At 44.3% G+C, this 13,062-nt stretch overlaps 1 protein-coding gene and 1 long non-coding RNA gene across 3 annotated transcripts in view; both read right to left on the bottom strand.

The window, feature by feature from the left end:
• COBL (cordon-bleu WH2 repeat protein) overlaps positions 1-13,062 on the bottom strand; it is a 237,432-nt gene that overhangs the window by 31,892 nt on the left and 192,478 nt on the right. The gene's annotated exons all lie outside the window — the stretch shown is intronic.
• LOC120877827 overlaps positions 12,464-13,062 on the bottom strand; it is a 12,338-nt gene continuing 11,739 nt past the window's right edge. The window contains exon 3 of the long non-coding RNA XR_005724409.1: positions 12,464-12,473. This is a non-coding gene — a long non-coding RNA (uncharacterized LOC120877827). The remainder of the gene's footprint in view (positions 12,474-13,062) is intronic.

Here is a 13,062-nt window from a genome sequence, read left to right as displayed (position 1 = left end):
ACTCAGATTATGTGGAATCTAAAAAACCCAAACTTGTAAAAACAGTAAAATGGTGGTAACCAGAGGCTGGGCTGTGAGGAGAGAGGTAGTTTTAGGAAACAAACTTACAGAGAGCAGATGAATAAGCCTTGGAGATCTAGTACTTAGCACAGCGATTATAGGCAATAATATTGTATGAAAATCATCAAACTTGCTGAAACACTAGATCTTGATTCTTCCCACCAGAAAAAGAGAAAGGATAGGCATGTGGGGGAACACAGGTGCTGACTGTTGCTACAATCAGATTACGGTATATGAATGTATCAAATCTGCGCACAGGGGACCTGAAATACACGTAATGTTATATGTCAAGTAGATTTCAGAGAAAACAAAAGTAAAATCTTGTGGCAGAAGCTGCTGAGGGAACTGGATGGGAGCGGACAGCGAGCTCTGGGCAGAGGGAAGCTTTGCTGTGAAATCTGTCCTGGAGCAGATCAGAAGGTAAGTGAGGATCAGGCTGGCACCTGGGGCAGCTCCAACCTGCCTGCCAGGAAACGCTAAGCCACTGCTCCCACAGCTGCACTGGCCCAGGTCTGTTCATCTGGGCACCTGCAGAGATTATGCAAGAACCCAGGCAGACTGACACACTGGTCAAGGTGCCATGCCTCCAGGGAGGGAAGGGGAAGTAGCAGCCAGGGAGGAAATAGAGTTCAAAGTCTGGGCCTTTGGGTCAAGGTGCATCACTCAGGGAATTAGCAAGTCCCCAGAGCTGGCTGTGGCCAGCCCATTAGTGAAAAAAATATTGCACGATATCAGTAAACAAAGGATGGTGCAGCCATCATATCACATTATAACCTCCCCAATGGTAAGCCCTGAAGGGAACTCTGCCTGGAGACAGGATGCCCACCATCAAACCATCAGACACTGCAGCCACCACCACCCGCAATGATGGAGTCTGAGACTCAGGATGAGAAAGCATAGGATCAGTTCAGTTCAGTTGAGTCACTCAGTCGTGTCCGACTCTTTGTGACCCCATGAATCGCAGCACACCAGGCCTTCTGTCCATCACCAGCTCCCGGATACTGGCCCTAGATAACTGAGGTGCACACCAAAGGATGATTTCACTGAGCATCTTGCCTCTTCCCGGACACAGAAAAATGCTACGTTCCTTAACTTCAGATGTCGGCTTTTCTTTAAGTAACAATCATCTTTGGATGTTCCAACTACCTGGTCTTTGTTGCAAAAATCGCTATATATCCAGCCCCACCACCTGTTACCTCTTCTGAGCTTATCTGAGAGGCTGTGTCCCAGGCTTCAGTCCTTAGTTTTATCTGCTGAATAAAACATAATTCTCAACTTTCAGTTTGTGCATCATTTTTCAGTTGACACCCCAAGGGTGTGTTTCCTTTGGGATTTGCTTGTTTCTGTCAGTTTACTATTTATTTAGCTTTGCATTTTCTCAAGGATGTTTCCCTTCCAATGTCCCCTGAGGACACAGCCCTCAGACCCCGCCTACTCAACAGATCTGATCTGCCCTCAGTGGCTGCTAAGTCGCTTCAGTCGTGTCTGACTCTGTGCGACCCCATAGACGGCAGCCCACCAGGCTCCCCTGTCCCTGGGATTCTCCAGGCAAGAACAATGGAGTGGGTTGCCATTTCCTTCTTCAATGCAGGATAGTGAAAAGTGAAAGTGAAGTCGCTCAGTCGTGTCCAACTCTTAGCGACCCCATGGACTGCAGCCCACCAGGCTCCTCTGTCCATGGGATTTTCCAGGCCAAAGTACTAGAGTGGGGTGTCATTGCCTTCTCCGGCCCTCAGTGGGGGGTTGTCTAAACACCCCTTCTCTACACCCTTCCCCAGGTGAGACAGCCCTGGGGAAAGAGTTAGGTATTTAGTACTAACCTGTGACTTTCCTTCTGGGAATCTGCGGAGGGGATTCAAGGAGATGGTGACATCATATCCTGGTCTTACAGGGGTTCCTAAGTCCCACCACAAAGAGTACATCCACCATGGTCACCGATGACATATGTGGGACTCTCAATCTTAGAGTACCTCTATAGTCTTAAGTTCAAAAGGTAATCTTGCTGTCAGACAATACTGTTGTTGTTATTCTGTCCAATCACTAAGTCATGGCCAACTCTTCACAACCCTATGAACTGCAGCACACCAGGCTTCCCTGTCCTTCACTCTCTCCCAGAGTTCACTCAAACTCATGTCCGTTGAGTCGGTGATGCCACGATTTAATTTTGGTCACTACAAATAAAGTGGGAATTCCCAAGTGGTGCTAGTGGTAAAGAACCTTCCTGCCAGTGCAGGAGATGTAAGAGATGTGGGTTTGATCCTTGGGATGGGAAGATCCCCTGGAGCAAGGCATGGCAACCCAGTTCAGTATTCTTGCCTGGAGATTCCCATGGACAGAGGAGCCCGGTGGGCTGCAGTGTACAGGGTCACAAAGGGCTGGACACAAGTGAAGAGACTTAGCACATATGCACACATAAACTAGCGCTGATTCTATGTGAGCAAGCATCATGTTAAGGAAAGCAGTGTCTCCCGTTCTCCCTATTTCTGGGTGTCATCTGGGCAGATGGATGGAGCAAAAGCTAATTGAACTGACAGGTTCATTCCTAAAGTTAGAAAAAAAAAAACAAAAAGAGTCCTTCCGGGCACTGTACAAACCATGCATAGACCTATACCCAAGATGTGGGGAATTTATCAGTTATTTGCTACGATTAGATGACCAAGGCACCATACTTTTGGCCACAGAAATTCTGGTATCTATTCAATGTTTTTGGATTCTGTCTTATTCTTAGGCTCCTAAGAAAGGCTGAAAAGTCTCCACCCAAACTCGAGTGCCTCGGGTCAACTAAATGACTCCCTTTGGTTGTTTATATTCCATCCCTGAAAATTAAAGCCCTCTTCACAGGTGGGAGCAGGCGAGCAGCCAGGGAAAACAGTTTCTGTCATCACCATCTTCGGTAATTCCAGAAAGAAAAACACTGGGCATGCTTCATGGAAAGTTATGAGAAGAAACAAAAGTTGCTATTTCAGCACGTTCTTTCTACCTCACTTAGCACAAAATGCCCTAAAACAGAATACTGCTTATGTGCTCTTGGTCCTTAAATAGAGATTTTAATATAAAGTCTTTAAGTCTGATTTTTCCTTCCTATTTCCCCAATTGTACCAAAGATTCTTATATCCCTCCAACAGATATTTACGAAGGGTTAATTTTTCTCCCACTAAACGTAGATAGTTATCTGAAGATTTGTAATCTTTGTGTTTTAATTTTAATTTTACTTTTTTCTGGCTTTTCTTTCTACAAATCTTTATTTTATTAAAATATAGTTGATTTACAATGGCAGGTTGCTTTCAGGTGTACAGCAGCAAGATTCAATTATACATATCAACTTTTTCAGGTTCTTTTCCCTTATGGGTTATTATGAGACACCGAGCATAGCTCTCTGTGCTGGACAGCTGGTCCTAGTTCATCGTCTGTTTCATATATAGTCGTGTGTATGTCATAATCCCAGATTCCTAGCTTGTTCCTTCCCCCCTTCCCCCTTTGGCAACCGCAGAGACTAGTTTCTGTATGTGGCTCTACTTCTGTTTTGTAAATAAATTCATTTGTATCATTTTAAGTGGCATATGGTATGTGTCTTTCTCTGCCTGGATTACTTCCCTCAGTATGATAATGTCCAAGTCCAGCCATGTTGCTGGAAATGATAGAATTTCATTCTTTAAAAAATTTTTATTATAGTTGCTTTACAATGTTGTGCTATTTTCTGCTGTACATCAAAGTGAATCAGCCATATGTATATGTGTACAGACACACACACACACATATATATATCCCCTATTTTTTGAATTTCCTTTCTATGTAGGTCACCACAGAGCATTGGGTAGAGTTTCCTGCGCATCAGGAAGCAGTCTGTTCTCATCAGTTATCTATTTTATACATAGTATCAATAGTGTACGCAAAAGTAGAAAGTCAAGAGATACCTGGAGTAACAGACAAGTTTGGCCTTGGAGTACAAAATGAAGCAGAGCAAAGGTTAACAGTACTCTGGCAAGAGAACCCACTGTTCATAGCAAACACCCTTTTTCAACAACACAAGAGACAACTTTGCACATGGACATCACCAGATAGTCAATACCAAAACCAGACTGATTGCATCCTTTGTGGCCCAAGACGGAGAAGCTGTATACAGTCAGCAAAAACAAGACCTGGAGCATACTGTGGCTCAGGTCATCAGCTTTTCATAGCAAAATTCAGGCTTAAACTAAAGAAAGTAGGGAAAATCACTAGGGCAGTCAGGTATGACTTAAATCAAATCCCCTATGAATATATGGTAGAGGTGACAAATAGATTCAAAGGATTAGATCTAGTAAACAGAGTGCCTGAAGAACTACGGGTGAAGGTCTGTAATATTGTGCTGCTGCTGCTGCTAAGTTGCTTCAGTCATATCCGACTCTGTGCGACCCCATAGACGGCAGCCCACCAGGCTCCCCCGTCCCTGGGATTCTCCAGGCAAGAACACTGGAGTGGGTTGCCATTTTCTTCTCCAATACATGAAAGTGAAAACTGAAAGTGAAGTCGCTCAGTCGTGTCCGACTCTTAGCGACCCCATGGACTGCAGCCCACCAGGCTCCTCTGTCCATGGGATTTTCCAGGCAAGAGGACTGGAGTGGGGTGCCATCTCCTTCTCTGAATATTGTGCAGGAGGAAGCAATCAAAACCATCCCAAGGAAAAAGAAATGCAAGATGGCACAGAGGTTTTCTGAGGAGGCTTTACAAATAGGTGAGAAAAGAAGAGAAGGGAGAAAGGAAAAATTACACTAAACTAAACGCAGAGTTCCAGAGAATAGCAGGAGAGGCAGGAAGGCCTTCTTCAATGAAGAACGCAAAGAAATAGAGGACAACAACAGAAAGGGTAAAGACTAGAGAGCTCTTCAAGAAAATGGGAAAAATCAAAAGAACGCTTCACTGAAAGGTGGGTACAATAAAGGACAGAAACGATAAAAACCTAATGGAAGCAGAAGAGAGAAAGAAGAGATGGGAAAAAGCACAGAAGAACTGTAAAAAAGACATCTTAATGATATAGGTTCTGGCACGGGTTGTGATTTGGGACCCATGTCCTCAGGAAACACACGAGGGATCCTGGATGGCAGCTGTTCCTGGAACTCCCAGGGGGTGAGGTCACGTCGGGCAGGGTGAGAACTATCCGCGTGGAGGGGAACGGTTGGTAATGGAGGAGCAGATAACACACACAGGAGAAAGGGGGCAGGGGAACCCTGGAGGAGCCACAGCGGAGGGAAGAGAGTGGGCAGGGCAGGAAGAGGAGCTGCAGGGAGCTCACGGCCACGGCAGGCAGAGGAGGATGCTGCGGCTGCTGCCCAGATGCGAGCAAAGCAGGGGTGCAGTGGGCCTTTGACAGACTCCAAAGGGGCGTGGTCAAAGGAGAGTCTTACTTTTGCTCTGAAGACCGAACCTAGGTTTCGGCTCTGTCCCTAAGTGTCCTTTTCCTTGTATCTTGGGATGTTGGGGATGTCCCAGGGGGTGCACTTCCTCCGCCACGGGGCTCTGGATGGGCTTTGGGTCTTCTCCTGAGTTGCTCCCTCCTTGCCTTTGCCGCTGCCGTCGTCAGGACCAGCGCATCTCTGTCTGGCTTACTTCAAAGCCCTCTCACCTCGCGGTCTGCCGCCAGCCTTTCCCGTCCCCAAGGTAGGGTCCACAGTTCTCCCACTACCGGTCACTCACGTGTCTACTCAGCATTTCCCCAGATACCTACTAAGTGCCAGGCCCAGGCCCACTTGAGCGAACAGAGCCTCAGAGAAGGCAGATTCCATCCCTTGACTCACAAGCTCACATCCTGGTGATGGGAGAGAGAAGAAAGTCCTGGACGATTTTAAGTGGTGACCCATTGTTTAAAGACAGAAACATTTGCAGGCTGAGGATGAAGAACTCACATAGGCAATTACTGGAGGGCTGAGAGACCTCTCTGAGGAGCTGGACATTGGCCTTGAATGGCGACAAGGAACAGTAGAATATTCCAAGAAGAGGGCAGGAGGAGGGTGGGAGCTGCTCAGCTTTGATTCCACTCAAGAGGACAGGGAGGCCGTTTTGGCCAGAGACCCTCAGGGCGCTCCTGGACAGAAGCTGGGCTTTACTTGGTGTCATGATCTCGAATGCCCAGTTGCTAAGTCAGGCCCAGCTCTCTGCGACCCCATGGATGTAGCCCACCAGGCTCCTCTGTCCACGGGACTCTTCAGGCAAGAATATCGGTGTGGATGGGGTGCTAGTTCCTCCTCCAGGGGTATCTTCCGGACCCGGGAATCAAACCTGTGTCTCCCACACTCCTGCATTGACAGGCAAATTTTTTAGCCACTGAACCACCTGGGAAGCTCACTCCCTACTTAAATTGTTAAGTAGAATCAAACCCAAATGATGTCTGTGGCAGCCAGGCAGCTGTTCAGTGGGGCCCCGATTCTTCCTACCTCATCTTACCCCTCCTACAGGACTCACACACGCCAGCCTCCACAAGGTTCCCGCTACCTGCATCACCCTGTTCAGTATCTATCAGATTCCTAGCCACCCTTCAATGTCCCATTCCACAAAACAGGAACATCCGCCTCTCAAGTGCCCCCGGGCACTTGCACTTGCTGAGCCCGTCTTCCCCCTGGACTGGGGCCTCATCAAGAGCATGGGTAAAGTTTGCCCACCTGTGCTGCTCAGCACCTGAGTGTGGCTCCAGGCAGCACAGGCAACAGCCCCCCAACACATTTTGGCAGATAGGAAACTCAGTTAAGTTCAGTCGCTCAGTCGTGTCTGACTCTTTGTGACTCTATGGACTGCCCCATGCCAGGCTTCCCTGTCCATCACCAGCTCCTAGAGCTGGCTCAAACTCATGTCCGTCAGGTCAGTGATGCATCCAACTATCTCATCCTCTGTTGTCCCCTTCTCCTTCCGCCTCCAATCATTCCCAGAATTAGGGTCTTTACCGATGAGTCAGTTCTTTGCATCAGGTGGCCAAAGTATTGGAGCTCCAGCTTCAGCATCAGTCCATCCAGTAAATTTTCAGGACTGATCTCCTTTAGGATGGACTGGTTGGATCTCCCTGCAGTCCAAGGGACTCTCAAGAGTCTTCTCCAACACCACAGTTCAAAAGCATCAATTCTTGGTCACTCAGCCTTCTTTATGGTCTAACTCATATCCACACATGACTACTGGAAAAACCATAGCTTTGACTATAGGGACCTTTGTCGGTAAAGTAACGTCTCTGCTTTTTAATATGCTGTTTAGGTTTGTCATAGCTTTTCTTCCAAGAAGCAAGAAGCAGGTGTACTTCTTAAGGGTGAAACACAGGAGGAAGACCCTGACTACAGAATGCTTTGTATTTATACCACTTTCTTCACACTATCTACAGGGACACAGAGCGAGCATGTCCCGGGAAGATGTGCGGTCGGGGCTGGGTACTGTTCACATGCACTGGGACCATTCTGGATGGGCTTGGGTGGGTCAGTCAGCACCCCACAGAGATTTTCAGGTGGACATCCATTTTAGATGTTCCCAAATATTCATGCACAGACACACACAGACACAACAACTGTATAGGCTTGGATACAATTTAAGCAAAGCTTGCAAAAGTAGTAGGGAGAAAGGTGGGAAACCATAGGGTAAGTTTAAAAGTATGTTCTGATATAGATTCCACAAATGTATTCAACTGATCTTTGATAGAAGGGCAACAGCAACACAGTGGAGAAAATACAATCTTTCAGCAAATGGCGCTGGAATAACTGGACATCCACAAGCAAAAAAGCGAATCTAGACACAGATCCTACACCCTTTTCAAAGAATAACTCAAAGTGGATCACAGACCAAAAATATAAAATGCAAAGCTATAACACTCCTGGAAGATAATCTTGGAGAAAATTGAAATGACATTGGGTTTGGTGATGACTTCCGAGATATAACACCAAAGGTACGATCCGTGAAAAAGTTAATTGATGAGCTGAACTTTATTAAAATTAAAAATCTGCTCTGCCAAAGATACTGTCAAAAAATGATAAGACAAGCCACTGACTGGGAGAAAATATCTGATACATCTGATAAAGGTCTGTTATCCAAAACATACAAACAACTCTTACAACTCAACAACAGAAAACAATCTGATTAAAAACAGGCCACAGACCAAAGCAGACACCTCCCCAGAGAAAACGTCTAGATGGCAACTAAGCATGTGGAAAGGTGTCATTAGGGAAATGTGAATTAAACTAGCAGGAAGACACCACAGCACCGTAATGTCTATGCTTCATCACTAGTTTTGTTGACTTTAGGACCAGGATTCCAGCAGTATTCTTAAGCTAGAAGCAAATGCACCAAGTGCAAACCAATACTCAGAATATGTAAAAGAAATAAAATACAAAGTATACTGCGGTAACACAAATAATGAAGACTTAATCAGACTTTCTATCGGCTATTGGAACTACATAAGGAAAAGTCAGGTTTTATGAACTACTATTGCTTTTGCGTCTAAAATTTTCATGAAGAAACCATGCTCTCACTTTGGTCTCTTCTCCCTTCAGTAAAGCTCTGTTTCCTCTTACAAGACATTCTTTGTGAAGAAGTTTTTAGTGACTGGAAGATTTGACTGTCACCACCTCCTGGGATTAAGACGACTACCATGGCTCCTTAATGCTCTGTCCTTTGGCAAACACAGAAAGCGAAACAGAAACACACAAAGAACAACACAAAGGATAGTGTGCTGCTTCTGTGCTAGGTATCTACCAAAACAGTAGATTTGGGGGGGAAAGAAAACACATTTTCTTTGGTTGAGTGAGTCCTTTATATAGAAATCAGTACTTTTCAATACTATTTAAAATCATTTCTCTTCCATACCAGAAATCTGTTATTTGCTGCCTCAGAATTTAATCATAATAGTTTGCTAGAAATATGAAACAAACTTGAACTTGAGGGAATTAAGTGTGGGTCTCTTCATATAATCTAAAATTGTTTATTTATATTGTTGTTCAGTCATTTCATTTGTGACCACACGGACTGTAACTCACCAGGCTCCTCTGTCCCTGGAATTCTCCAGGCAAGAATACTGGAATGGGCAGCTAGTCGCTTCTCCAGGGGATTTTTGTGACCCAGTGACAGAACCTGGGTCTCCTGTACTGCTGCAGATTCTTTCCTGTCTGAGCCACCAGGGAGCCCCAGAGATAACCAAGGGGCTTTGACTTCCAAACGACCTAGATCCACACACTCACATCCCTCTGCCACGGCGACAGCCCTGCATCCCTCTCCCACGGCGACAGCCTCGCCTCCCCCTCTCCCACGGCGACAGCCCTGCATCCCTCTGCGCCCTCTTGGTGACTGCACGTATCTTCTGGGTTAGTCAGTCTGGTCCTCTCACCCTTGACAGTCAGGCGGATTCACAGTATGGCACACTTCAGACAGCTCTGGACCTGTTGTCCAGACCGCTGTGTCCGCCCTAGGACACCTCCAGCTGGCCCTCCACAGGGAGCTTGCTGATGAGAAGTGAAGCCTGGGCCTGGGTTTACCGCATGCTGGAGCCAGGGTGAGCACCATCAGGCTCCAGCAGCCACAGCCTCAGGTGTGACCTGTCACAATGGCAGCCGCCACAAGGCCAGCTTCCCTCTGCGGGAGGTGGTCCTCATCTCCACACTGATGTCCTCTTCTCGTTGGTACATAGAGTTAAGGACCAACCACTGTTCCTATGTGCTCCAAATGTAGGCAGAAGAAGTGTTTTGAAATAGGCATTCAACATAAAAAAACCCCATAGCATCGCTATTTACAACAGCCAAGACATGGAAGCAATCTAAGTCCAAAAATAGATTAATGGATAAAGAAAATGTGGTGTATATATATTATATATATATATAGTGGAATATTACTCAGCCATAAGCAGAATGAAATGATGCCATTTGTACCTGGCATACAAAGTGAAGTAAGGTAGACAGAGAAAGATAAATATATGATATCACTCACAAGTGAAATCTAAAAGAAAATGATACAAATGAACTTGTTTACAAAACAGAAATAAACTTGTGCATAGAAAACAAACTCATAGCTACCAAAGAAGAAAGTAAAGGTGGAACAAATTAGGAGTTTCAGATTCAAATACAGACACTATTACATGTAAAACAGATTAACAAGGAGCTATTGTAGAGCACAGGCAACTATACCTGATGTCTTATAATGGAAAAGAATATGAGAAAGACTATAAAAAGATATGTATCTGATCACTTGCTATATGCCTGAAACTAACACATTTTAAATCAACTATGTTTCAATAAAATTTAAAAAATTCCAAAACAAAAATCCCACTCCCAGGAGAACATCTTAACTATTCAAAGAATCACAGTTAGCCAGTAAAGTATTAGTTGCTCAGTTGTGTCTGACTCTATGCAACCCCATGGACTGTAGCCCATGAAGCTCCTCTGTCCATGGAATTCTCCAGGCAGAAATATTGGAGTGTGTTGCCCTTTCCTTCCCCAGGGGATCTTCCTGACCCAGCAATCAAACCCGGGCCTCCTCCATCACAGGCAGATTACCATCTCAGCCGCCAGCAGAGTCAGCCAGAGCCCCACACTAACACTGCCTCTGTGTGGCTGGTGAGCGTGGGCAGGGCGCTCAGTTTGGTACCATGAGGATTTACGTGCTGCCGGCACCTCCGTGGCACCACCACCTGCCTAGACGCTCTTCTGCAGGGACCCAGAGTCCACGGTCAGCAAGGTTGTTTAGTTTCAGTGACTTTTCCTACTTGAGAGAAAGAAATACAGCCAAGACAGCAGTGGGCCGTGGCATAAACTTGTCTAATCTCGTCAAAGAACAATCTCCAGGCCCCATCTTCATCCGTGCCATCTACAGGTGCTGAGGGTTACCAGGCGGCCCTCCTCATGCTACAGAAGTAAGCGTGCATGAGATTCATATCTATTAGATGGGGGAGAAGAGAGGCTGGACAAAGAATGCACCCTGTAATGATTAATATTGACCGCAATCCTCTGTGCTTTTCAAGGTTTTGTTTTAGCGTGTGGCAATTTTCCTAAGTTGTATTTTTTAATGAATTTGCCTATTTAATTTTTCAAAATTGTTGGTATAAATGTGACACCATTTTCTTATTCTTTTTAATGATAGGAGTGATTCATCTTTTATTCTTGATAGAAGTGATTTACATTATCTGTCTTTTTTCTTATCAATCTAAATGAGTTGATCTTTTGATTATTTCCAAGAAAGCTTTGGTTTCGTTTATTTTTGTCTATTATTTTTCTACTTTGGTTTCTTTAATCACTATTCTTTTCTATGTCTCTATTTTTCCTTTGAATTTGTTTTGTTCTAATATTCCTAGCAATTTAAGATAGAACCTTAAATCTTTGCTTTTTATTTTTTTCCTGTTTCCTATATAAACATTCAAAGTTATAAAGTTCCCTATAAGCATTGCTGTAGCTGCATTCCACAAATTTTAATATGCTGTACTTTTCCTTTTATTCAGTTTGAAATTACCTTTGTTGCTTCTTCTTTGACTTAGATCATTAGTGTTTACAGATTTATTGAGATATAATTCACATATAATATTGTATAAGTTAAGATGTATAATATAATGATTGGATATACTGATATATTGTGAAATGATCGCCATAATATGGTTTGCCAACATGTCCTTCCCTTCAGGCAGTTTCTATTTTTTTCTTTTTTTGTTAGAACATTTAAGTTCTATTCTCAGTGAGTTTCAAGTGTGTAAAATAGAGTATAGTTAACTGTAGTTACCATGCTGTACTTTAGAACTCAGACATACATATATATGTCTATCTGAATCACTAGCTATACACCTGAAACTTAACACAACATTGTAAATCAACATTTCTCAGCATCGGGGTCTTTTCTAATGAGTTGGCTCTTCACATCTGGTGGCCAAAGTACTGAGTTCAGCTTCAGTGTCAGCCCTTCCAATGAGAATATTCAGGGCTGACTTTTAGGACTGACTGGTTTGATCTCCTTGCAGTCCAAGGGACTCTCAAGAATCTTCTCCAACATCACAGTTCAAAAACATTAATTCTTTGGTGCTCAGCCTTCTTTATGGTCCATACATGACTACAGGAAAAACCATAGCTTTGACTATAAGGACCTTAGTCAGTAAAGTGATGTCTCTGCTTTTTAATATGCTGTCTAGGTTTGTCATAACTTTTCTTGCAAGAAGCAAGTGTCTTTTATTTTCATCACTGCAATCGCCATCTGCAGTGAATTTGGAGCCCAAGAAATTCGAGTCTGTCTCTCTTTCCATTCATTGTTTCCTCATCTATTTGCCATGAAGTGATGGGACTGGATGCCATGACCTTAGTTTTTTGAATTTTAAGTTTTAAGCCTGCATTTTCACTCTCCTCTTTCACCTTCATCAAGAGCTCTTTAGTTCCTCTTCACTTTCTGCCATAAGGATGGCATCATCTGCATATCTGTAGTTTGTTATATATTGAATAATTCTGGCTTGTCTCCTGGACATTTTGAGTGTTTTGCTTACAAGGTGCTGGACTCTCTTATAGTCCTACAAAGAGTGTTAATTGTTTTATTTTAAGAGATAACAAGCTGAATGGACTCACAATGAAAATTCTGAAAACTGGCAATTCAAGTTCTTTTACTCTTAGCTAGGCTGCTTGGCCCCCATCTCTTGCATGCATGATTCCACCAGCCAGAGATGTGGGCAGAATTTATTCATAGAATTTATGGTTCTCTGGCTTTTTCTTTTCTGATATTTTCCCCTCAATTTCTAGACGCCGATGGCTGTCCTAAATTTAGGTGCTGCTTTATCAGGTCAGGAATACTGGGGATCATGGATGACTTTCTTGAATCTATATAATTTTCTATAGCTGCATAAAACGCTGTTGTTGTTCACTTGCCCAGTTGTGTCCAACTCTTTGGGACCCCATGGACAATAATGTAAGACATTAACCTAGACGTAGTAGTTCAAACACACACGTTTGTTGTCTCACAGGCTCTGTATCAGCAGTGTGGGCACAGCTGTGTGGGGTTCCCTGCCCGGGGTCCCAGTCTCACTGTCAGCAGTGTGGGCAC

This window comes from Oryx dammah, unplaced genomic scaffold, assembly GCF_014754425.2.
Source record: "Oryx dammah isolate SB20612 unplaced genomic scaffold, SCBI_Odam_1.1 HiC_scaffold_18, whole genome shotgun sequence".
NCBI lineage: Eukaryota > Metazoa > Chordata > Mammalia > Artiodactyla > Bovidae > Oryx > Oryx dammah.
The sequence above is the reverse complement of the archived record's forward strand: the minus strand, read 5'-3'. Positions and strand labels throughout refer to the sequence as shown.